At 40.5% G+C, this 27,751-nt stretch overlaps 1 protein-coding gene across 1 annotated transcript in view; it reads right to left on the bottom strand.

Annotated features, from left to right (window-relative positions):
- LOC6631239 (pneumococcal serine-rich repeat protein) overlaps positions 1-27,425 on the bottom strand; it is a 117,870-nt gene extending 90,445 nt beyond the window's left edge. Inside the window, exon 1 of the mRNA XM_032437670.2 lies at positions 27,077-27,425. The gene's annotated coding sequence lies outside the window, so the exon portion shown is untranslated. The remainder of the gene's footprint in view (positions 1-27,076) is intronic.
- Positions 27,426-27,751: the final 326 nt, after the last annotated feature.

Genomic DNA, 27,751 nt, shown 5'->3' with positions numbered 1-27,751 from the left:
TTTGCAATTGTGTCGCATGGCACTGCTGGTTTAGAAATTGCCATGCGCCACCTAGCGTTAGAAAATTGAATTATGAATAATTACGCTTTGTTGCTGCTACACGTGTGTGTGTGTCTGTGTGTGTGGATATGTGCGTGTGTTTGCTGCTGGCTTGTTGCCTACTTTTGTGCGCTCGCTTTCGACAGCGCAGTTTGCCGTGTGCGGTTACTTTAACAATTGCAACAGTGCTGGCAACTTTTGGCGAGCAAACAAGCTAGTAGTTTTTGGGCGGAGTTTAATTAAAATATATGAATAAAGTTTTTATTGCTTAATATTTAATTATTTGTATTCGTAATATTTACATTTAATCCAATTTATTCTCGTCATTAATTTCGCTAAATGCCTTTTAGACATTTTGTTAGAAATTATTATAAATAATGATTAAATTTTCAATTATAGGATGTTCTAATTTTGGACTGCACTTTCAATGAACACTTCAACTCTTTATGATATTTTTATTGGCATTAAAATATTTTTTTACATGCTTTAATCAATTTCTTTAAAAATCAATAACTATCGATTAAAAGAGGATTGTATTTTTGTTCTTTGCATACACATAGTTCCAACATTTAAGAAGCTAAGCTAATAATAATGAATTAATATTACGAAGAATAATTTCAATATTTTGAAAAATTAATGAGCAGCATTAAATAACAAAAAATGAATTAAAAATAAAGCTATAAAAGCCTTCTTGAAATTTTGCGGCCCCTTCCAAAGTCTCCTATGAAGTGGAAAAATGCGCAGTGGCAACATTGTAATTGTATGTGTGTATGTGCGTCTAGGTATTTTTACAACTGTGTGTGCGTGTGTGTTTGCCTTGTCTTTCATATTAAAGCAGCCCTCGTAGCGCATGTGCTCTGTGGTGCGGATAACAATTGCATATCAATGCATTGACTTTGCCTTGAGTCAGTGTATGAATGTATGTGTGTGTGAGTGTTTTCCTATGCATGTGTATGTGTATTTACTTATCTAGTCAAACCCAATTTAGCTTTTCGGCACATCATAAGGCAGCGCACGAAGAACCTGACAAAGTCATAAATGAAATTCGTACAATTAAATATTTGCAGCAGCTATGCGGCAGGTTCTAAAGACGCACACACACCAATACAGACTGTCGTTGGCCCCAATCTACTTAGCGAGCCATTCAGCGGATGTCACAATGCCAAACAGCTAGCACAATGAACCTCTGACCCAAGTATCTGGGTGGACCTCGCTTGTCCCAGCTTGAGGCGCTTGCCATCGTTCGCCATTGTGTGGTGCGTTCCAAGCGCATCGTTTTGGTCATTTGCTCGTCGCTTCAGCGCGCTAACAGGACCGAGCAGTTGACAAAATGAAGCGACAACCCTGATGAGTGTAAAAACGAAAATCTAATTTAGCGCAAGCGAAAGGCAGCCTCGGTCATGGTGCACGGGCCATTATTGACTAAGCCGTGTTGCGGCAACAGGCTCCCCGCCCTTCTCCTGCGGGGTGGTGTTTGCCGGATACAGCAGGTAACAATATTTGCAGCTTAATTTTTATAAACTTGCGAGGCAATTTTGCGAGCGACTGGCTTTGGCATTTAAATTTAACAAAAAAAAAAAAAAAAAAATTTAACAGCATAGAAGCTGCTGAACTCTCTGCGCCCCATTCGTTTGGGCCATATGTGCGACCTTATTAAATCGCATACTCATGGCTGTTTTTGTTGCTGCCACTTGGATGGGTGTTAAACATTGTTATGAACGCGCGTCAACATTCAGCAGCTGCTTGTGCTCGTCATCATAATGGAAATTGAGAATGGCAGCGGACAGGGGCGCATGGAAGCGGTAACAGAAATGGGATTGAGACTGCGACTGGGGCTGAGACTGTGACCGGGCATCCGTATGGCGCCTTTGCCTTGACATTTGTGTCGTGTCCTTGCTTTGCCTTTTCCACTGTTAAGAGAAAAAAAAGAAATTGTTGCGCCTAATAGACATTCATGAGAGGCTACCAGGCACACCCTTAACGAGACAAAATGTTACATACGCAGATTATTAAGTATTTTTGCTTTGGCATTCAATAAATTCAGTGGAGCATGTGATTACGCAAAAACACATACACATGTGGCGGTGCTCACATGCCACGTCATGTTGCCGCCGTCTTCTTCATTTTAATCAATTGTTGTGCGGCGACTCGGGTTATGCAACGATCCCCCTAGTCCCTCTGCCCGCTGTTGTCGCCGTCGTCATCTCCATCGTCATTGTCGTCGATTGATGCGGGCATAAAAGGCAGCTCATTATGGCTGAGTGCCATATAATTATGGATTCTCTATGGAAATGTTGTTCGTATCTCTTTGTAATGGGGCTTAAAAAGTACTTAACACTGCATGTTGCCCTCTGAACTAATAAGCACCGACTTTTTTACACACTACTCACACGGAAGTTAGCGATCCTGAATCTATCTATTCGCTTTGATGCTGTCACATTTTTGGTTTTTATTATTTCACTGAACATTTAGGAATCTTTCAATATTAAATTTATTTTAATTTTTTACAATCTAAGTCCCTTGAAAAAGGTAAGGGTATTTTATTTTCTTTGAGAGTACTCTTAACTAGATTATTCCCACTTATTAATTTGAAAACGAGCTTAAAGGACGAGGGGCAATACGCACACACATACCTTAGCAACCAACTGACACGTTGTTCTACTCTAATTAATTAGCCGCACAAAAATCCGAAACAGTCGAGGGAAATATATGCGACCCGAGCACGCGACAAGGAAACTGTGGGTGACGCGTTGGCTGATGCCAACGCCGACGCTGACGTTGACAGTGACCAAGAGCGACTGTTGCAGCAATGAACTTTGACACAAAGTGTCAAGTGTGGCGCTAACGGATGCTGCTTCTGGCGCTGATGCTGCCACTGTCACTAAAAACGTCGTACAAGAAAATCTATTTAGCGAATTTCAGAGAAATCAGTGCCGGGAATAAGATCGAGGGCCAGCTGGGGAGCAACAATTAGGCAACAATCAGTATAGAAGCTGACTGCCGACGCCTGCTCCACAGCCAAAGATGACAGCTTAAAGAAGCTACCAGCAGCAACTAAGGCGAGCAACTGCAGCAGCAGCAGCCGCTGTAGGTCAACTGCTCTTCCCGTAGATTGGCTGATGTAGGGTATTTTTATAAACTGTCAAAAAGTTTGTTGCATCTCGTAATGATGTGACAGCTGCCGCCTGTTGTGATAAGCAAAACTTGCCGTTTGTCGGCTTTAAAGTACTTCGTTGCATGCCTCGCGTGCCACTTTTTAAAGCAGTTGCCTAATTGAAATTTCGCTGGTGTCAAACGGAAGCGGCAGCTGTTTGTTATTTGCCGTTTGTCGCGCGAACGCTTCCGGCTGTCTGCTAACGCTTGCTGCTGAAGCTGAGACAGAGGCCGACGCCGAGGCTGAGGCTGGGTATCTGGATATTTGACTGGGGGCGCCTAAAAAAGAACACAGTATTGATATAGAATACGTGCAACCGCAACGTGCGTGCCACAATGAGAGTGTATGGATGCTGGCGGGTTTGGGGAATGTTACCCACTGCGTGTGCAAAAGTTTTGCAGACAAAACGAAAAATAAAATATATAAGAAAGAAGAGAGATATATATATAAAGCATAACACTTGACATTGACAAATTAGTTCCAGAAGACAAGAGCGCAGTGTCTCGGTGTCTTGTTGCTGCCACCCAGCGCAGCCAGAGGTTTGGGGTGCGTCAGTTGGTTAAACCAACTTCCACTTCCAGGCAGCTGTGAGCTGTGCCGGAGGAGGTTAAAAATAATAAAATACCTACTGACATGATAGACATGAAGGACTTTTCTTTTTATTTAACGTAGATTGGAAAAGTTTCGACAGTCCACTGGACCGGCAGCCCCTCGACTGCGACTCTTACTGCCCTGCTGGCACCAGGTACAGCCACTATGTTTTGACTCGGGCGCACTTGCACTTAAGTAACTCGCAACAATAGTATCAGCTGCGATTTGGCTACCGAACTGAATGAAGCCCAAGGCCCCCCGGGCAGGTTTGTATGCGTTTGTGATCCCACTGCGCTGTTTCGCTGTTTCCGTCCACTGCCTTTTGCCCCGACCTTAAACATGTGTAGCTTATGCTGCTTATTATATAACCCGAACCAAGTTTGTGTGCCTATGTATGTGTGTCCGTATTTGGGTCAGACGCACTGCGCGTAGGACACAAATTTTACAAAATTTATTGCATAGTTGCAGGCGCAAAAGTAGTTAAAGTAAATCTCAACAAGCAGCCGCATCGCGATTCGCCCCTTCCAGCAGCCTGTGCCTCACATTTTGCATTAAACTTTGCCTAATGAGTTATGTGGCGGTAATTCGAAGCGAGCGAAGCGTCGAAGGCATTTCCACTAAAGCTGAAAAAACAATTATAAGCACACCAAAAAGTATGCAAGTGCTTGTTTTTTTTTTTTTTTTTTTTTTGCCCCACTCAGTACATTACTTACTCGACAGCTGAGCAAAACTTTGAACCCGTCTGACAAACTTTATGCTTTCAATTTATTTGAAACTTATGCCCCCGAGCTTGTCGAGCGCCAGAGCAGCGGCTGGCCAATTGTGGTCAAAGCCTCAGCCCGGGAGGCCATTATTGCGTCCCAAATTATGCAGCAAATAAATCAGCGAGATCAACGAAATAAGTTCTCCATCCTAATGCTCGTCAATCAGGACTTACAACTTGGACGCCCCACAGCGAAATATGACAAAATATAAAGAAAATATAACTGAACCTGTTTTGTAGCCGAATTTTAAATTCTCTCAGAAAACGGAAGATGATGCGAATTATATTTCGAATGTAATTATCTTCAAGCTCTGTTAAGCAATAGCTCGGTTAGTGGACAGAAAATTTGTAAGTTCAATTAAATCAGTTCTTAGTGAGACTAACAAAGATTTATTTTATAAATCGTTAAGGCTCTTCATTTAAAAATTAATGTAATACTTTTTTATTATTAAATTCAGAAAAGCTAAAGACAGAAATAAATCGAAAAAATAAGTCATAAAGATAAACTAAGAGAACAAGTAATAATATCTGTACATATTTAGCTTATTGGATATACCGTATATCAGAATCAAACTTGGATCGAGAACTGAATAAGAGCTTTAGAATAAAAAGATTTTGCTACCTTCCATTGAAAACCTAATCAGCATGGATTTTCTCCAAAGTAAGTGAATAGCTCCAGACTCCTGATTATTATTTACGAGTACATTTTCGAATATTAAGTTTTGCCCCTCACGAAGTTTGTTAGCCGTAAGCGGACTGGATGTTTTTCGGACCGAGAGACACTTGAGAATTGTTTTGTACATTTATCATAAAATTACATTTCAACAACTTTCCAATTTTTGCCAGCTCATTCGCTGATGTGTAGGGTGCGGGGATTTGTGAAGAAGTACAAAAATTTGTTTAGGCATTTTTTTATGGAAAGTTCATTAAAAAATAACTCTGGAAATGTTTGAGCAGCGGCAAAGTTTGGTGCTCGGACGCCACGTCACTAATTTATCAGCGTTACTCGATGCTTTCACCCCCTTGGCCCATTTGCTATTTGCTATTTCCCATTTTTCCGATTCTGGCACTTTTCTGCCAACTTGGCCAACTCCGGAACTCACATCGCTGGCTACCTAAGTGCGGCACTTCATTTGCATTTAAAATGTTTTCGCCTGCTCACTTTCAGCCTCAACTTTAGCTATTCATTTGGCACATTTCTCTTTGTTTGCCAACTCAGCGTTGTGGTGAGATGTTGGCCACCGTCACCACAGTGGGTCAAGTGGGTCGCCCAGTGTTTATTTGTTTTTCAGCTCTGAAGTTTATTTTCTGTGCTCGTTTCTTTTGTTTCTTGGTTTCTCTCGATTCTTGCCTTAGTTTGCGATTTTTAGCTGTTATGTATTGTCAGCTGGGGTGGCGCTTATCGATTTCGATTACGATGACGATTACGATTGCGATTACGATTTCGTGGGTTAGGGTAACTCACCGCCCAACCCACCCGGCAACTGCAATTTGCGCAAATTAAACGCTTGCCTGGCTGAATTGAATAATCGTCGGTCATTTAATGCGCACCTTTAAGAGCATTATTTATGCTTCTCTGCTGCTCCCCTAAGTATGCAATAAAAATGTATTTAAGATGCCTAATGAAATTTGGGCATTTAAATTATTGTGCCATATACAACAATATAAAAAATAAAAGCGGCATTAAGATAAAAGCAAAAAGGACGCACCTTTAATTTATGACGGACATCGGGCAGGCGTGCGCACCACAAAAGTATTCACTGACCCAGCCCGCCAGCCGTAGGCATTAAATTAGCCTGTCTTTAACACACACACACACACATACACACACAAATTAAACGCTAATTGCGTATATAGACTGTCTTTGAAGATGATGATTTGCAGATGAAGCGGAATTTGTTGTTGGCAAACATAGTAATAGCACATTAAAAATTAATTTACATTTTTAATTCAAACGCCAATGTCCACAAGCGGAAGCTGTAGCTAGCCTTCCCCTCTCCAGGCGCTGCGTCCAAAATGCGCGCAAATTTAACAGCTTTAAATATAGCTAAGTTCGTGGAATATTATGATTAGCCCAACAGAGTCATGACCAGTGCACGGAACGAGGTCGCTTTAAGCTGCAGGGTTGGGGACAAAATATTTTGTATGCCCGCATGGCAACTTTGACACTTCCTGAAATTAATTACTTTAAACTTAGCCAGCCGCGTTTTTCAGCATACCCCGTCTCGCAGCAAAGGACGATCTGGCAAAATTAAATAATAAATTATTATTTCTGTGCGAGCCAATGAAGTGTGCCAAATTTAATGGTGCCGATGGAGCACATAGTCGGCTAGTGCGCTACTTCAAAGTAATTGCTAAACAGGGACGGAGACAGAGTGGGAGAATGGAGCTGGGGCTGGATCTAGAGATGGGGTTGAAAGCGGTGGAGATTACATTCACACGAGCGCATTAAGGTTTACAATAAAAAAAAAAAAAACCATAATCCCTGAGCTGGAAATGTGTGACTAGAAGATACCCAGTAGATACGATTTTACACTGACTACAGAGTGGCAAATATTGATTGAAGTAAAAAATAAGAGTGTGAATTTGCAGTATTTATTGCGGTCCCCTTTTTATTGGCTTTCCCTTTTCAGTATGAAAAAATCGTTCACTTCTAAGATACCGAACAACATTAACGTCTGGCAGATACATTTTCGAAACTGTATCCTAATTTCCGCTAAGTCAGTATTCGGTATTCCAATAAATTACAGCAGCCTATCGAAACAATTTCTTTTAGAATATCCTAGGAAGTTTAATATGTAGCGTTAACTTTTAAATATATGAAAACATCCCAAGTTATTGTTTGCACATTCTCTGATCAAATGGTCAGCTGGACAGCATTGAGCTGTGGAGTCAATAAGGAGCCGTAGACATTAGATAGAACGACTTTCGTAATTCCCATCCGATCAACATTAGGATTACAGGGCACACAGCAAATAAATTATTATAATCTTTCAACACAGTTAAATTTTAGATAATTATGAACGCTCCGTTGCCAGTTCTTCAATTGCGATTTGTATGAGAATTCATTTGCAATTTAACAGACCGAGTCTCTTATTTTAGATCTAAACTGTTGAATTGCGATAGCTCGCACTTTCAGCTAAATGATTCAGTCTACTTTTAATGGTTGCCCATTAAATTACCCGCTACACGCAACAGCCCTTGCTTCGACTAGACTAGCTGCTCTGTTTGGCGAACAATTTATGTGAGACATAACACACACACAACACACACATGCACATTTGCAATTTGCCGTTGATGCTTTTGCACGTTAGTTGACACTGGCGCAATTGAATTTGTATACCCTTCCTTAGAATGAAATGCCTGGCGCGTAAAGTGTGACATTTCTACAAAGTTGGGCTAGTATATTATTTTTGAATGTCAAAATTACCTATTTTTCCAAACATTTATATTAAACTCAGCAATCACGAGTTTCACAATTCTTCACACTTTTCTGCAAATAAGTAGGCTATGTGCCTACAAGAGTATTTGAAATTCGGTTTAGCTTAGAATGCCGTTTTGCCTTGTTTATTTTTATTTTTCTCTCTAGAGGCTGGCACAAAAACGCCTGATGAGCTGCCTGAATTCACGTTAGACTGCACAGAATATTGTCAAAGTCAACAACTTTAACAGCCGTTGCCAGTGAGACAGGCAGCCAGCGAGACGGCAAACTTACCGAATGGGCTGACTTCATCTATCAACCAGAAATTATTTTTATGTGGCATATGTTATTGAGGCTTACCTGTAAATAAAAGAGGGAAATAAACATTAGATGCAATTGCAAATAAAATTAAATACATGTAAGATCTGGTCGAATTTAAATAAAATTCTCTACAGAGCGCCAAGTCATTTGGGCGTGCTTCGCAACCAAATTAGAATTGATTACCATCCTTCCAAGGCCAATTCACACAGAGGCAGGCAAAAGGCAAAAGGGCATAAAAATCAGCTTAGTAGCAATAATATATGCCTATACACATCTACCTGCCGGTCCTTATGCACGCAATGTGTCAACACCTTTTTCTTTTGTATATATAAGTGCGTGTGCGCTACGCCACGCCCTCTAATCTTCCACTCCACTGGCATTGATTGCACACACACATATTTGCATACGCATGTGATTTGCCTTTTTGGCACATGTATTCGGCAAAAGCGTATTTTGTTTTTTTTTTTTTAGAGCTCTTTCAGGTAGGCCAAAACGCACTCAGTGGAAAAATCTATATTCATAAGCAAAACACACACCCACTCACACATTCAAACGCACACATGTGTGTACATATGCAGAGCCAGCGAGGAGCCTTGATATTATGAGTACGCATCAGTTAAACAAAAATAAAGCAATATTTTTGGCTTGATACACACATATCTGTGTGCCTGTGTGTGTGTGTTTGGCAGTCATAACAAGTCGTCTGTGTAGGGGCAGGCAACGATTTTGGTAACCCTTTTGTCCCAGCAGCAGCAATTTGCGCCCCTAAAAGCATGCCGCACAAAAGGTTGCTCATCGATAAGATGGCAACGAATTGTTGCTGCCTTAAGGGCAGGGGTGGCCACGAACAGGTGGGCCAAAGCGTAAGAACCTAGCGACTGTCATAATTTTATACATGCCTGGCAACGCACATCCAGTCACACACACACATACACTCACAGCGGTTATGCGAAGCGTGAAACATGCTGCCAGTATCAAACTCAGATTCAGCTGCAGATTCAATAGCTCGTTCAATGCGTTAAGCAGTCAGAATCAGTCGACCCGTGTGTGTGCCCACCCCCACAATGTCAATGTCAACTGCTTTGCTCAAACACACACGCAAACAGCCCACTCTTTGCATGCTTTGGGGCAGGTATTGACGCGCTTTATGGCTGCTCAGTCTGTCATTCATTTTGTCTTTTTATACCCTGTACCTGCCAACGCGTGTAATTGAATTGAATATGTTCCAGGCAACTGTATACAAATGTAACCCTATCAAGGCTTATTAACTTGGCTTTTATGGTATTAATATTGGTTATACATAGTTCTAATTGTTTGATCTTACATGATCGACCCTTCGGCTCAGGAACTCGAACCAAAATGTTTTATCTCTAAGTATGCTTCTACTAACATCCATTTCTTTGCATAACAGAGTCTTAGCAGTTTATATGTAAGTCTATCTAGTCATGTCAGTTTATCAGCCGTTAGCGAGTCAATATAGGACCTTGAAACTTTCTTAGTAATTAGGTTTTCATAGCTCAAGGTAATTTTCAATAAATAGTTCCCAAAGGTTGCCCAAAATCAATAAATATGGAACTTAGTACAATTTGAGGAGGCGGTTTCTTAAAGTTGCTTGCTTCAAATTTAGTTTAACGATATCCGCTGTAAGATCGATAAATATCGATTTGTAGCCACACGTTTTTAAGTTATATCACAGTTTATGTGAGCTTTACAAAATTATTTTTTCTAGGAATATTAAAATCGTGTGCTGGGTTTCGCTTAGTATTTTGAGAAAAAGTTAAATAAATTAAGAATTTTTGTTAGCTTCTCGGCGTCCCGAAAATGTAAAACATTGCATAATTTTTATAATGTTCAGGGTTCAGGAAAGAAGTTAAGGTAAAAACAACATATATGTATTTTTGTGGGTATGAATAAGCTTAGGCATGTTAAATTAGAAAGTAGGGTATCTGCCCTTCGGGTATTCTTCGCTCGGGCACAAGCACACAGACACTGATTTTTCCTTATGCCAGCCGATTTATGTGTTATTTTCAGGTTCATTTAGCGTTTAATGCTTGTAAAGAAATTTTAATTTTATGGCAAGGTGCCAAAGCGCCTATGGCCGATAGCCAGGCAGCCCAAAAGCTTAACCAGAATGCCGAAAACAAAATTTCACAAAGTATTATGTGCGCTTCAATGCCAGCTGCTTTGCTGAGCATTCGTGATGCGAGTTAAGCCTGTGTGTCATGCAGCAATTGACGTTCGAATGGACTAACACACACATACACACACACACACACACACCTACTCGCAGGCACAACCAAGCGAGTCAAATTGCACGCTTAATCAAATTGGGAGCAAACATTTAAGCCGTCTGCATGGGTGGGATGGGGATTGGGGGTTGGCTGGCATTATGAGGGGTTGACATATGTGGTTGAGCTGCCTGCGGTTAAGTTTTCGTGTTAAGTTGACAAATTATTTTGGTAAATATTTGCGTAATTTCGATAATAATGTTGCTACGCTCCGTGATGTGCCGATAGGTTCGGCTCAGCTCCGTGCAGTTCAGTATAATATGGTTTGTAGGCTGCGACGGCTGCGGTTTTTGTTCGCGTGTTGCCGCAAAGAGGGCGTATGTGTGTGTGTGCGTATGAGAGGGGGGGTGTATATGCGAGTGTACTTCCGCCTGAACTATAACAATGTTACTTGTATTATGCTGGCTAAGCCTGCCAGCACAATTAATTAGCCAACGCACATATTGAATATTAATTACGCGTGCCACGCCCACTGCACCGCACAGTCAAGGGCCGCCCACCAATTGACAACAGAGGACAAAACAAACACGCGAGCACAAAAACACATTGAGGCAATGCTTGAGAGATAGACTGGTTTTGGCCAACTACAACACTCAATGGCCCGCACTGCCACTCGGCTTTGTGGTGTAATTAACACCTGGCCAGTGGCGGGGTAAGTGGGTGTGTGGCTGTGTGGGTGTATGCGTGTAAGTGTGTAAGTGTGTGTCTTCCTAGTGCCAGGCAATTAGCTAAACGCCCGCTGGCTGGTGGTTAGCTCTATTAGCATTACAGGCAGCAGTTGATGCGGTTGACAATCGAGTCCCTAGCAAAAACTGACTTTCCACAAAATAGACAAAAATATTAGTAAGACTCCTCTAGTTGAGATTGCTTGAGTAGTGATACCCTAACCAAAGCGCTCAGAACTCGTTACCAGCATTCAAACTACCTTTCTAGCACTCTTCGTCTGGGAATTGCACTCTGGATTAACTTCGGTGTATGTAGTCGGAACATTATAAAATTTTCAGCTCTAAAATAATACATGTATGTCCGAGAACGACGCGCTTTAACTAACGCACAGATAGTCGGTCGTCCTCAAAAATATATATACCTCATGAAATAGGGAAAGCTTCCTTTTGGCTTTTACCTACACATTTTCAATAATTTCAGGCTATGAAAAGAAACTTTCAGCCGCTCTATCTGCAAGTAGCCATGACCGTGACACATAGTGCACAGTGCTGGGGCATTGTCTGTGCAGCGCCCGAATCAACAGCCACACACTTTCTAATGAACTTTTCGACAACAGCAACTATTCTAGCGCAAATCTAAATACAAATACATAAATCCAGACAAAGCAGGTGAATTACGTGGCCATAGACCATAAACACAACCGCGAAAGCGAGGGCGAGCGAGAAAGAGAGAGCGTTTGTATGTGTGTGTGTGTGTCAGTAGGAGAGAGCAACTTCCCCTCCCGCAGAAGTAGATACAATGGCGAAAACTGTTAGCCAGCCATGACGACTATCGCGGGAAATTTAATGCAAGCTCGTAGTGCTGGAAAAACTCGAGACAGAAGTCCAATTTTCCGAGCCGGCTGCAACTTTGTCCAAAGCCTTAGCTTAATTTAGCTTACGCAAAAATATAATGAGAATTGCAAATTTAACGTTGAATTTGTTAATTTGAGAGCAGCTTCGCAGCGCCACAAAGTTGGTGAAAATAAAATATATGTAGAAAGTATATTAAAATGTGCTCTAGCTAGAATTAAGCCAATATTTCGAGGAGTGCTACACTAAGCACATGATTTGGTACACTGCAACGAAGCTTAAATTTCATCTAAAATCAGCGTTGCAACCTTAAAAGAATAACAAGTAAGTGAAATGTAAGGTTCACGGAGCGAACCAACTGCCTGCTCTTATGTTTGACTTGTGAACCTGATTCTCCAAGTTTCAATTCATGTTTTGTTTTGTTATATTTATATAAACTTAAATAAAACAATTCAATGCGATATCGATGCGATTCTAAACTTAAAATTTCATAATCTCCATTGCTAAACTAAATAGAATTCGATTCAGGATTCGGTTCAGCTTTAGCAACTGGCTTATTTTAGGTTCGATACGTTTCAGCTCAAAATCGGCTGCCACTCTTGACTATAAGAAAGTTGAATTTACTTTTTACTTTTTATCAATTTCTGTCTAACTGGCGGAGCCACAAAAGTGATAAAGTTGTCGTAGTGTAGTTAAATACTAGAGCCTAACAAGCAAATACGGCAAATGGTTCGCAAAATTATCTAGAAAAACTAACAGAATTATCAAACATGAATTCAATTTTCATCTGATAATTGCAATTTTACAATTTTAAGCTAAACAAAATTTTACTATAACGAAAATTTAATGAAAATACGTATTTTAATCTCTTCCAAATAAATAAACATACGAAAACTATTACGTTTCACGCACTTTGATGAGGCTTAATTATCTTTATGTTGCTTGTTAAAAAGAATAAATTAATTAATACCAAAGGAAAATATTTGATAGAAATCTAAAATTGAATATAAAATGTATTTTAACACAATAATTTTGAATAAAAAAAAAAAACAACAAAGAAGAGTTTATGTTTGCGTTCTTGAGCAAATACTGTATTATCTTTCACATTTACAAAACACCGACATAATTATTTTGATTAAATTATTGACCAATTTTCAAAGTATTATATAAATTATGGAAAATATCTCCAAAACGTTTTGCCTGCAGCAAAGGGTGTAAAACGAGACACATATCCAGGAAACTGATTGCGAAAATCACAGTGATTGGCAACAATACGGCATCGGGCTGCATCATTCTCTCATTATGGACACAAAAAACCAACAAGCCGATTTCACGAACAGCCCGCGGCAGCCACTCAGTGCAAGCAGACAAATAACATGGTTAACCAGAAAATATAGAAGGGCAAACGGCAGTCAGAAGGCAAGGTCGGTTGCCACCCGCAGCTTTGACAATAGCATCGATATTCATGCGTCGCCTGGAATAGTTACAGCAATGAGCTGGGTAGAGGAGTGGCTGCTGTCCATTCGAGACTCAGTGCTGAATTGAATATTGGCCATTATTGCCTCGTCCAGTTACGAGCAATACCACCGTCTTCTCTCGCAACGGAGCATCAATTATTTATGAAGTCGACTCGCGACGCGAGCCTATGAATATAAACATTTTGTTAACGGTTTATTAGCCAGACAATTACAGCATGTTGTTAGGAAACAGGCGACAACTCGGAAGGTGACTCAGAGAAGCCGTTTACCTGCGCCTGCACCAGTTTTTATTGCGGTGCGTGTATTAAAGTTGCATTAGCAGCGCGCGCCTGTCTGTGGCATGCAACTCTGACTGTTGCCTGCCGCGCATAATCAGAGCTGGACGCTTATCGCGCATATTGTCATTGTTGTGCACCGCTGACTGTGTTGTTTTTGTTGTTGCTGTTATTGCCACTCATTTCCGATGCACGTGTGCGCAGAGAGGCATAAAATAAAAAATAAATTAATTTGAAAAGCAAACGCTGCGTCCGCATATTGGACTCGGATAGCTTCATCTGTGACCAAGGGACCCAGATAGGGAACCTGTTCGAATGTTATTCAAACAACTGCTGCGAATCACTTTACTGCTGATGCAGCAACCACCCGCAACCGCAGCCGCGGCCGCTGCCGCACCAGTACCCTCTAAGCTGTAGGTACAAATGCGAAACGAGTCGCATCGTTCCCAGAGGGCCAACAATTAAAAGCATTCATTCAACAACAAACAAAACTAATAAACCACATTGCCAGCATCAGCAGCACTAGCCGGGATCCGTCTGCAGGTCCACCACAGCAACAGCACAGTGCCAGAGCTCTCATCTTACGGCTCACCGCTGGGTCTTTGTTTTGCTTATGACAGAGCAGGAAATGAGTCAAAAGCCAAGTTCGGTGTTGACCGAAATCCATTTGTGTTTACACAAACAAAGCAGAGGCAACGATGGGGCTCGGCAGCGAGCGGGGCTTTTGTAATTTCGCACTTCATTTAGCGTTAAATTAACAACAACAAGAACACCAAACACCAACGCGCGATTCTCACAAAATTCTCGAAATCCCAAACAATTCTCCAAGTCGCATAGCTCTTGGCATTTAGCCAATAAAGCACGAAATATCCATAAACATTGAGTCGGCGACGAGGCCAGCTCTGTGGCACGAATACCCATTTAATCACAACTAAGCGTAGATGCAACCAGAGACAACGATCGCGGCAGCAACTGCGTGCTGAGGCATAAATAAGAATGAGCACGCGGCATGCAACAACAACAAGCAGCAGAAGAAGAACAAGAGCAACATACAGCCGGCGATGCGCTTCAGTGCAGCAGAACGAAACGAAACGAAACAAAACGAAACGAAACGAAGCAGCTTGCAACCAGCTCTTTGTGACAGGCAACCGAAAAAGCTTGCTACGCTAGGCGACATTCACAGCAAATATTCAAAAAAATAATATAAGAACAATTAAGAATGCAAGAAAAGCAAATATCCTGTACAAATTGCCGCTTCGAGTACAAAATACTAAAGCTTATTTCCCCTAAACCGAACCTTAAAAAGGTTTGTCTAACGACAAAGGTTACTCAAAAACATGCGAATGCATTTTTTTTTTTTTCACTTTAAAAGATTTTTGATAAACATTTTCACATGTTATATATGTTTCCATATGTTGGTCTAAATATCTTAATAAGCAAAAAAAATTGTTCACTTTCCGACCGATCGTTCCTATGGCATCTATATTATATAGTGGTACAGCCGGATCCGACATAACTAATTGATGCGTCTCAAAGAGGGACGTATGCAAAGTTAAGTAGCTTTAAAACTGAAAGGCTAGTTCAGACAGAAGCAGGCAGACGGGTCTATGGGTATATTGACTCGACTGTTGATATTGATCAAGAATATTTAAACTTTATGCGGTCGGAGATGACTCCTTTCATCCATTACATATTTCAAAATAAAATTAGAATACCCCTTGACTTGACTATGTTCCGATCTCTATCCGATCAAAATCAAATTGTAAAAAATTCTTAAGTTTGTGCATAGGGTCTTTGGCGAGAGCCAATCTATACTGTATTGTATGCATGCCTATACCCATTTCTGTTGTGTACAGGGTATAGCACAAGCTCATAAATGCGCAGTCGCAACACCAAATACAAAACGCCAATCGCTAAATGTGAAGGCCAAAGAGCCAGAGCCTCTTCTGCTGCCTGTGCTGCTGCGTCGCTGCTGCCGCTGCTGAAAGGCAGCTGTGGCAGTGGCAACAAAGTGGCCGCTGGGTCACTGGATGCTAACGATGCGACGGCAGCGCATTTAATGCACAGATTTCTTGGCTATGCACATAAAATTGAATGGAATAAAGAGTTGCCCATTGTTAGAGCGCATCTTTGGCCAGCGGCAGATTGAAAATTGTTGCCGCTGCCGCAGCGACTGTTGCTGTTGCTGCTGTTGCTGCTGCTGCGGCTGCTGCCGGCCAGGCAGCCTTTCATAATCGCAAATTGATGCGCCAGCAACGTCTTCGACGCTGTGCAGTGGAGCGTGGGAGCGCTTTCGGCTGCGCGCATGTGGCAACATTGGCAAACATTGACTAGACTGGTTTGTTGGCAGCTGGCACAGTGAGAGGCAGAGGCAGGGGCAGCCGACCAGCGGGGCAAGCGGACAAGTTTTAGTTATTGGCTAATGCCAAAGCCATCCATTGGCCAGCTGTGCTCGTCCGCCTGAATTGATAACCGCGAAATGACAAAGGCAATACACAGTGAAATTCATAATATTACATATTTTATACTCTCTACACACACACTGGCATGTAATACTATGTATGTAACAGAGGGTTGATTAGTAAAAGTGTGTAAACAAATTAAGAATGTTGCAGTCGGGTATAGCTGGTTGTGCAATACCCATCTGTATTACATATCAATAACAGTTTTAAACAAGCTACTCGCCAAATTTAGAAGATATCGGTTTACACCATAGTCGTGCCTCCATTATATTTATATATTTTATAATTATAATTATAATTTAAATAATTAATATATTTAAAAACGTATCTTCCGCGGATTCACTTGAGAATATTTCTATGTTCAGAAGACGGAGATACAGATACTCCTTTAACTGTGTGAACGAGCATAAAAGTATAGAGTATTTAGCTTCAAAAGCTTATTATGAAAGACGAAAAAGCGAATTCTCTAAAGCACGTTATATGTCTAGATATTATATTTGTTCGCTTTCTCATCTTCCAACCAGGTGACAAACACGCGAAAGCTAAGTGAATCGTTTCGTAATTCAAAAAGATTCTCTGATAAAGATAAATTTACTTCTAAGAGATAAATTTACGACATTAACAAACAGTTTCAAGGCTTCAAGACTTGTGATGAGCATTCGTCAAATCTTCGGTTTCCCAGTACCAAAACCCCAACTTATTTAATTTGCATTTATTTATTGTTAATTTAGCCTTAAACCCGCAGAATCGAGACTTAGGAAATTATCTGACTTTAAAAGCTAAAAACAAAAACTAATTGTGATTTTTCAAAGAGACGTTGATCCACGGCAGGAACACTTAATATTTTCCTTTTATCTACGTAATATTTTTCTATCATTACAAGATATTTGTGGTTTTTCAAGTACATACCTATGTTATGAAAAATTAAGAAATCATAAAATATTAGTATTTTAAGGAAAGAAAAATATTTTTCGTAAATTATTCATCATTATAGGATATTGATGATATATTTTTGAGAAATTTAGGATAAGAAAAGATAATACTAATAAAATACTGCTGATCACCCCCCAGAAATTTTCAGAAATGATTTTGGTAAATATTGGCATTTCCTTCGGAACTAGTATAGTTTGGTTAATTTCGAAGGGCATCTACTAGTTCGGCACTTTTATCCTTGGCATTCTCTCATTTGATATTTATGACTTTTTCGCTTTCGCTTCGTTACGTTTGGCTCGTCGCTGATATTTTTACGAATTGATTTCTTATTAATTTTGCATTTGCAGCTCGTTGGCTTTCATAGGCGACAGCCTTTTGTTTTTCTCCCTACCGTGCTCCCGGGGGCAAGCTCCGACCACCATTCACCCCCGGGCAGCAGCATTTGCCTCAAACTATTGGCGCCACAGATGGCTGCCGCTTTTTGTCGGCTTTTGTTTCGGCTGTTGTTGTTGTTGTTGCTGATGTTGCTCTTCCTTTATGGGGTCTGCTCATTTTGGTGTTGCCCTTGCCGGTGCTTTCCCTTTGGTGCCATTGTTTTAGTTAAGTTGACCATTTGTATACAATTTTGTAACGCTTTGTGTTGGCGCACGCTTATCTTCCAGAGGACGAAAAAAAAAACAAATATACAACTGAAAATGTGCCCAGGACGCATTGTCCCCGCGCTAAGATCTCGGACTGGCAGCGCATTTGTGGGCTCATTTATTTTCATTTGCTTTGTCATAACAATTTTTTTCATGTGTTTTGTGGGTTGGTCGGGGAAGGGAGGGGCTATTTATTGTGCTTATTGCGAAGCTGCGTAACATCCTTCCCCGAGCAGTGGCAATATTTGGGCCGTTATATTCGAATTTGTTTTTGCTGGCTACTTAATGCAATTGCCGCAACAAATTTGATTTGGCCATAAAATGCCAAAGTCGTCGAAAAATAAAAAGCAGAGACAAAAAAAAAAAAACAAAACGAAATCAAATTAACATAATTGGCACAGATTTGTGATCCCCAGCAGGAGAGGAGCAGCAGAGCACCCCTTGAATTTGGGATGAGCTCAAATTTCCCGCTCCCAAATTCAGAGTCCATCGGAATGACAAATCTTACGCATGTGAATCACTCACATTACCCCAACTGGCTTGATGTATACTTAAGCGGCTTTTAGCATTTGCAATAACAACAGCAACAATAACAACAACAACAACAACAACATGAGCGGCAGCAATATCAGCAGCAGCAACAACACCTTCGTGCTGTACCATTTGCGTGGTAATCAACGGCTGTCGAAGCTCGTTAGCACCTTTAATGAAGAAAGAGATAGCAGAGAAGAAAAATAGAGAGGAAGAGAGAGAGAGACAAAGAGTCAGAGTGACAGAGAGAGAGAGATTGCTATGGATGCTGCCACAGACGAGTCGAATGTTAAGATTCGTATTTATATGGCAACGAAAAAAAGGCAATAATAAGCGGCTTAGGGGCCAAGTGCGGGGAGCATGTTTGATTGAAGCGTGGTTGAGGAGGGGAGGGGGGAGGTCATGCGGCAATAATAATAATAACGTTAAATAACGGACAGCAAAAAGTAATGACAATTGAAGATTTATAGGCTGCAAAAGACAACAACAGAAAACAAACAACATTTTTTTTTTCGATGAGCTGCACGAAGTTGTATGTCAGGCTTATTATAAGTTGCACGCTGTACATTGCACGTTGCACGTTGCACGTTGCACGAGCAATGCATTGACTGTAATAATACCAAAAACAAATGTTGCTAATTAGCTTACAGCCAGAGATGCTGACTTGTTGGCTGCTCAGCTGCTGTGGACTCCCACACATGCAACAACTCTCGCCTTGGGTTGCCTCAAAGCATGGCATACCCCATCTAGTAGACTCGCAACTACCACGTATCTGGGCTAACTGTGTCAATGTCTGTGAACTGAAACTGGAGCGTTGAAATGCCGACTTCAAGCTCCGAACTTCGTCTGTGCCAATTGCTGCTGGCGTTGCGATTATTGTTTTTGGCCCGCTTACTTTGCGCTGCTGCTGCCGATCTTGTTGTTCTTTTTATTGTTGTTGTTGTTGTTGTTGTTGTTGTATAATTTACACGGCCAGAGCAATTTACAACGAAAGATGCAGAGGAAGGGCCCTGAAATCGTGCCGGGCCAACTCCAGCATGCAGTTTTCTGCTTCTTCATGTTAGTGATTTGCAGGTGGGCGTGAGCCACTAAATTGTCCATGCAGGCAATGCATGTGTGTGTTCGTCTCTCAGTCTGTGTGTGAGTCGGTGTCTCTGTGTGTGTGTAAGTGTGTGTGTGTACACCTGTACAGCTGCACGAGGCATCCAAGCGCGTCTGCACAGTTGCCTCCAAACGCTGCATCTTCATTTGCCCGGCTATGAACTTTGGAGTTTAAGACCTCATTGACACCAATTTGAACGCCCTCCGCTCCAACCCTCTTCCGAAAGAGTCCTCTTAGCATAGCTATATGTACATACTTTATGGCTATTTCCTGAGAAATTTGCACAGTGACCAAAATTCAAACATTTTTGTTCAAATAATATTACGATACGATACGAATAAGTTTAATGTTTTCTGATCTTGAAGCTAGAAAATTCCTCATCAACTATTTACAATTTAGTTAGGCTCCGAAAGCGGCTCATAATTAGGCTCCGAAAGCGGCTTATGCTGATTTTGTTGCCTCATTTAAGCTTAGATAAGAATCTTATAATCGCTTCCCAAGTCCATGTTAAATGGAAAAAGTATTACCTAGGCTATGCCTCGAATCATCACATGGCTTGTAGAAATCATCTTTAAGCCTCGATTTGTTCAACTTTTATAATATATATTTATTGCTACTAAATATTGTGACCCTTATAAAACAAATATTTTCTTCTTACTTTTTTCTATGAAAGTGCAAACAATAAAGCATATAATTTCATACATCAAGCGTAATTGAATAAACGTATTTTTAGCGTCTGGTCAGGTTTAGCTTTGTTGTACTGAAACCGCCCACTTCTATAAATATATAACATGTACGTAACATCTATAAAATTTCTATCATTATCATGGCCACAATAGTTGTTTAAGTACACCGATTTTGTTGTGCGTAATGCCTAATTGCCACAAAGAGCTGAAGAGAAAGTGTTTGTCACTGCGCAGATCATTTTTTTTTCTCTTTTTAGTTAATGGGCGAAGAAGACACCGTTCGGGGGGCACCTTCAATGGGTGAATGCAGAGTAACCGAAACCCAACCTTCAGTTCGTGAGGCGCACAACGCATTAAAACCCAATCAAAGTGTTGGGGCGTGGCGCGTTCGCTTTTGGTATCTGAGCCATCAGCTAATGAGACTTTGACTGCGTCGAACTGAGCCGACTTCTCGTCGGCCCTGGCTGATGGCTATTTAGTTTTCGATTTAGCTGCCACACAAAAATAACAATAGTAGAAGAAGAAGAAAAACTATGACCCCGCTCCCTGTCAGGCCGACAAACTGTCAACGCATGTCAAATGAAAGATACATTTGGCAGGCGACGCAGACAGCCGGACGCTCAATTAAAGCCGCCAAATGAGTCTGGTTAGGCAACGGGGGAGGGTGGCAGGCAGGGGGCATCGGTCTTTGGACTCCCAAAAAAGAAATCAATTAGTGCAAATTAGTGTGGCAGCAAGTTGTGTGTGGCACAGACTGCGCTGCAAGCCGAGGCGGCAGCTATTTGGCTTTTATTGTTGTTTGGTATTGTAAGTAAATTATTTGGCTTTTTAGCATTATGGTTGGTTGGCTTTTGATATGGGTATTCAATTTGCGGCTAATGAATTTTTGAGTAGAAATTCATAAGACATTTGACTCGCATTTGATTGCGGCACCCAGCTTGAGCAGACCCAAAAGCGAACAAATAAAATTCAAACAACTTATGACTTAATCTTAAGTGGATTCGGCTCTTATGCCGGGCGGTTCAATGCCCCGCCCGCTGTGCGATTAACGATACTCGAATTCTATTAGTGCATTTCAAGTGCAGGCCCTGGCTAATGTCGTCTAATTGCAGCCACTGTTATTGCTACTGCCGCTGCACACACACACACACATTGCGGCAACAAGAGCAGCTAATGTTGCCACTCGTCAAATTATGCGCTTATCTGAATACAACCAAATGGTTGCCAGAGCGTTGGTGGTTAAAGGGCAAGAGAGGGGTGGAAGAGATGCGTTTGCTATGCATTCCAGATGAGTGCAGTCGACCAAATTAGGAGAGTGCCTATGAAAAATGATATGCGAAGCTTTTCCAGGCATCAATTTCAAATAAATATGTATACAAATCAGCCATAATGGATATATTGCAGTCTAGCCAGACTGTCAAAGCTATACAAAATGATACCCTGGCAATGTTTAAGAACGAGAATATTAACTTTAGGATGGAGCTAAAGAAAGAGTATTTATGCATATGTACTCTGCCCAAGAGCTACTACCGTCTGAGCTTACCTGGGAGCGCTGAATTTAAGGCATATCTTGTTGAAATTGGAATTTAGACTATTAACTTAATCGGGGTATATAAGCTTAAATTAATTCATCTTTATAGTATGCACAAATAATTAAAGTACATATATAGACTTAGTACGCGAAAACAATTAGCAATAAGTAAAATTATTGTCTTGAATTTGTCTAAATAAAAATATAATTTATAAAGGGGATTTTCATAGATAAAAGTATTTGAAAAAGATTAATTTTTAGTGCTGGGTATATCCTAGTCAGTCGCTTAAGTTCCATCCAAACGATTTCAATTTTTTTCATTCAGGTACTTACATTGTTGTCAATATAATGAAAATAATGCCTCGCAACCCGATCTCTGCCCACCAAAGTGTCCGCCAGCCCCCATTCAAGTGGCAATTCCCAGTTCAATTTTTCTTTTTAATTAGTGGATTTTTGGATCAGCGCATTACGAGCTCATTAGGCGAAGTGGATCTGCCAGACCAGAAACGCAAATAGACGCATTCCGCTGATTAACACTTTCAATGAAAACTGTTGTTTTGATTTGCCGTTTGGATGTTTTTCTATTTATGCAAATGCAGTTATTGACTGACATTCGAGCAGTGGGCCAACACAACTTGATCACATATAATTGCAGCGCTTTCCACGAAAAGCGTTGCGAAGCCAAAGAAAATTCAACGGCAATGGCGGCAATTGCTGCCTGATTGTGAATGTTGAATGAGGACGTTTCGCGGGAAATGTTTTAAACGCATTCAAAGGAAAGTAAACTATGCCAATTGATTGAATTGATTTCGCAGAAAGTGGCCACTACACACGCACACACACAGCCGTTAAGGGCAGGTAATTGGCTGTGAGCTTTGCTGGTCGCCAAGTGTTTCAAGGACTTAGAACTTAAGTACAACTAGACAAATGCACACACACACACACACATAGAGCTGCATGAATTATTCTAGTTAATTGAGAACACGCGCGCGTCCCCCAACCGCTCCTTTATGCATACAAAGCGCATGCATTAGGCAGTGGGCGAGTCCCGTGTGCATTTCCGTTTCCGGCTTTGACAACGGCACAATTTTGAATTGAGGTCCGGGCGAGGGTTGCAACTGCAATAGCAGCATCTCGGTGCTCTATGCTTCACTTGGCTAATTCTAGTTTAATATTCAAATTATGTTATGCATGAAAATGTCTGCTGAGGGTGGCCAGTACCCCACCCTCACTTGACTGTCTAGCTGTGTTAATATTATTCCTCCAGCTTGATTGTTGCTGCAGCAAGCAAACTTGTTATTTGTTGCCTGTTTTGTTATTTGTTGTTGCAGGTTGCCACATCAGGTGGTGGCAACATGTGTAAAGGGAGGAAGGTTGGGTAGCAAATACAAATTCTGTTTTATAAAACCTGCAAATACAAGCCGAAAACGAAACGCAATGCCGCTGCCAACGTTCTGCTTGGCTTAGCTCAACGGCGGCAACAACAACAACACACACACACACACACACACGCATAGCAGAAACAACCACAACAACAGCAGACCCATAACAACAAATAGCAAGAACAACAAGCAACGTGTTGTATAAATTCATAAACGGCCGAGTTTAACGAACTACGTTTGGGCCCGAGCTCATTGCTAATGGGTAAAAGAGTATAATGGGTCTTAGTGTATATAATGCTCGATCTGGCTATGTCCGTCTGTGTGAAAATATAATAGTTGAAAATATAATAGTTGAAATATAATAGGTGAAATTTTAAATATATATTCTCGAGTATCTATTTTGATTATATGAAGGCTTATCGATTATGGAACTTGGTTTTTTATTATCAGACAAAAAGCATTAATTCTGATATCGTGGCGTGCTTGTGTGAACGATAAAATGACTTGTGAACAACAGGACACTCGAGTGTTTGTGTTACCGTGCCTGAGTTCAGGGTGTCTCATAGCCGGGCATTCCCCACTAGAGCACTCTGATTTGATTTAAAGCTTGGTTTTTTTTTCTTTTTTGCTTTCGAGCTGCTAAACCAATTTGGCGATCTTCACTCGCTTTTTGCATGCTTCTCTGCACAAATTTTGCATTGTTTTCATATACTTTTTATTCAGGCGTTGCAGAGGCATTTGGTAACTGTAAGATAGAAACAAAGAACCACACAGCACGCAAAATAAAAATCAATTGTTATTCTTACAAACAAATTTTACAAGAATTTGTAATTCAATAATGTATTTGTGCTCTCGACGCCAACGCCGTTTTCGTTTAGCCACAAACACCTGAGTGTGCTTTAAATAATATTCTCGCCTATACAATTGGTATTAAAAGTCGAGCTTATCAAGTTTTTAAGCACTTTTGAAGATAAGATTTCACTATGTGTTACACATAAAGCTGCAGTTTCAGGTTCTTTTGGTTAAAAACTTGACAAAAACTTCTGCCAATATAGGCAATAGGCTTTTCCGATACTGCAAAGTAAAAACATTCTTCAATGAGCGTCCATTAAATATTTACATAACTTTCTGAAATTACATTTTAAAACTTATAATTGAACTACAAGAGCTAGGGAAACTTAATTCTGAATGTGAGTTCGCAAAGAATGCACAAAAAGAGTGTGAAAATGTTGAATTTAACTTTATAAAATGCAATTTATCGAAAATTTGGAACTAGACAAATCTTGTCTTGAAGTGACTCTTAGTGTCGCGAAAAATCTAGATGGTAACAATAATATTGCTTTATCCGTTTGGATCATTTAAAATCTATTAAAGAACTTTTTCAAATCATACTTTAATTTGATATACGTATACGAATTTTTCGTAAAGTTAATGTTAAATCGGATAAAATTTAAACTACGTCCGTTGGACAGTGAACGCATTCATTTGTAGTCAGGTCTAACTTATGAGCTCTCTAGCTTTCAAATTCAAAACGCTCTGTAAAATAAAAACTAAAAATTTTTTATTTGCCTTTTTGCGGTGTTGTTTCTGTAAAATCAACAGATTTTCTCCTGACTCTGTCTAAAAACAAAGAGTTTTTGCCAAATTCACGCTTTGCAAACTTAATGTATCTCGATATTTAACAGAACAATCAAAAATATCTTTCAGGCAATATAAATAACAAAGACTCTAACTGTCGTATTATATAAACAATTATCGCATGATGAAAGTGAACGACAAATTGAAACCAAATATTAGATATCAACTGGAGAAAAAGTCTCAAATTGTTTTTACTATTATTTAATTGAAAGGCCACTTCGTTTATAAACAATTTCCAATAAACGGTTGTTAACTAACTTTGGGTTACACGGTTACCTGTAAGATCAACAATTCTTCTGCAGTAATAAAAACAGTAAGGTACTGTTATAAAGATTTATTAATGATAACGATGCGAACAAATGTAAAGTAGATGCGCATTAGGAATAAAGCAGGTGCCTCGCTTGGCTTTTATTCCAGCCTTGGCAATTTTAACGCTTATCCTGCACCCTTAAGCCCGCCCCTATATATATTACACATATATGCGAGAGATAAGACCGATTTTCTAACGGCGCTGCAACATTTTTCTTATTTACGAGCCACGTAGCCATAAAACGCATACATAAATTTTCTTGGAGCCAAAACCAAAATATCAAGCGGAGTTTTTGAATGCGTGGGGGTTGGTGAAGGAATATATGAATGCAAGTCGTAGTCAGCCGAACCCGAAAGGAATAAGGAAATTGATATAAATGTTTGTGCAAATAGACAAGTGTGTGTGTATGTGTATGTGCGTGTGTATATGTGAGTTTATGTGTGTGGGCTCTAACACTACGCAAATAGATAGAATTATGTGAAATGTGCGCAAATTTGTAGAAATGGCTGAGAAAAGTGTCGTCAGCGCTAGCAGCTATTTGGATGGATGACTCTTTTATGTTTTCAAACGAGATTCAATATAAAAAAATTGATGTTCAATTTAAAATTCACGCACCGAACTCTAAGCCGGGCGCCAGAGAGTTACGAGTTCATTTCAAAAATTCATTTAGCCAGAAATATGCACATCCGTTCATTGCCCAGGGTTATGTAAAGTAGAGTTTTGACTCACTAAATTTTGCTCTGCTCCATAAAGCAAGACAAACAAGATTCTAAAAAAAATAAACAAAAATTTCTCGTTGAGGTGGAATTACTCTGCTTCTGGCATGGCAAAACAATTTTCGATTATTACGTGCGCCGTTCTGAAGGGCTTTTACTTTACACTCACGGCAATAACCATTAATAAAAATGGCAGGCATTTAAAATTAAATGACTCTATGAACCGGTCCGCTCGTCCCCGCTAACTTTCGGAAAACAAAAAACTTTTAGGCAATTTCATTTCAAGTGGAGCACGGAATTTAAAACCATTTGCATATCAAAACAAAATGAAATCATCCTATTCGCCGTCGCTCCAGCGTAGAACTGGTGCACAGCTGGCGCCGCCAATGGAAATGGCGCCTGTCGCTACGCCTGCTACTGTTTCAGCGCCCGCTTCCAGGTCCTTCAGCTTGTCACAAAACAATTAGCGGCAAATTTCTTGAACGCGCCTCGCCGTTTCAGTTAATTGCAAATATTTTGGTTTAGACTCTTGGCCCTTTTTTGAGTAGCGCCCCGTCAAAATATCATTAACATGAATTTATAAACAATAAAATGCCAGCTTAATTAAATTTTATTGTGCGACCAGCAGCCCGCAGTCCGCCTTACGCCCAGCAGCATTACGCTCGATTGTCAAAATTATATTTGGCCTGTCAAATTTATGCGCTGCCTGATTGAAAACTCCGGACAGCGCTGTCAGGACTTTAAATGACAGCGGATAAGATGTTTGGCTTGAAATTCACAAATCGCACAAAATATACACAACCAGAGGAATTGGCAAGATGGTCTGGCCATCTTCTTAGGCTCCTTCAATGTAATAGCTCAAGCAGCCCTTGAAGTTGGCAATTTTTAAATAATTGTCCATAAATACATGCGCACATAAAGAAGGCGACCGTGCGTTTAATCCTTTGTCGCTCTTACAATATATGGACATATGTATAGATATATATTGGACAAGTGCAAGGAGTCAGCCAGCAAGTTCTTGGCCCGTGCAAAGAAATTGAGTTTATTTTTTATTGATGTGGCCAAGCGTAAACGGCTGCCTTTGACAAAATCGTTGCTATTGTTGCAGCTATTTAGCTTCTTTTTTTTTTGGCAAGCATTTATCCTTACGTTAAAAATTTAGCACAAAGTTGAGGTAAAAGTGTGTCAAAGTTTTTCGTGTGACTAGCACAGACTAATGAACTTGCCAGCCAACTGAGCTACACACAACAAACACAAACACACAACAAATATCTACTGAGTAGTTGCAAGTACTGACCACAAATCGCAGCTCCACGTTGCATAGTTTCGGGGCGCGTGTTGCCAAAAATATAGGATATTTTTTTAGATTTTTGGTTTATATAAGCAAATTTTCTTTTCCTTGTTTTTTTCTTAAAATTTCTCTGTTTATTTGATTTTTTTTTTTTATTTATTTGTCGATTTACGAGTGTGCTATACCTTTTGATTTATTTTGTTATACTGTATGGAGTAGCACGAGTTTCGGTGGGGCTAGCCCGAGTAGGTTCCGCGTTGGGGTAGGTTGCTTTGCTTTCACTATGTACTGTTGGCGCGACACAAACGCATACGCCGCAGCTCCGAACTATCCCGCACGAAATCCCGAAGTGAACTGAACGTCAGCGTTAACGTAAACGTTAGTGGAACGTATCGTCTCAACTTGCTGACTTTAACAGCAATTCCCTATCTCGCTCTCTGAGTGTCAGCGAAACGAATGGAATCGGCATCGTATGTGGGTGCCAAGGAACGAGCGAACCTATGACAATGCGCTCAAACATGCTGGAATGCGTTGCCGCATGCAACATGTTGTGTTTACGTTTTTGAAACGTAGTTCATAAACCGGTTTGAGCATGTTGCCACTTACATGTTGCTGCAACATTTTTAAGCAACCTTTGTGCGCAACCTCCTCAATCTAATGCACAAGGTTAAATATTTCTAT

This window comes from Drosophila virilis, chromosome 2, assembly GCF_030788295.1.
Source record: "Drosophila virilis strain 15010-1051.87 chromosome 2, Dvir_AGI_RSII-ME, whole genome shotgun sequence".
Classification (NCBI taxonomy): domain Eukaryota; kingdom Metazoa; phylum Arthropoda; class Insecta; order Diptera; family Drosophilidae; genus Drosophila; species Drosophila virilis.
This window is presented reverse-complemented; position numbering and strand designations above follow the sequence as displayed.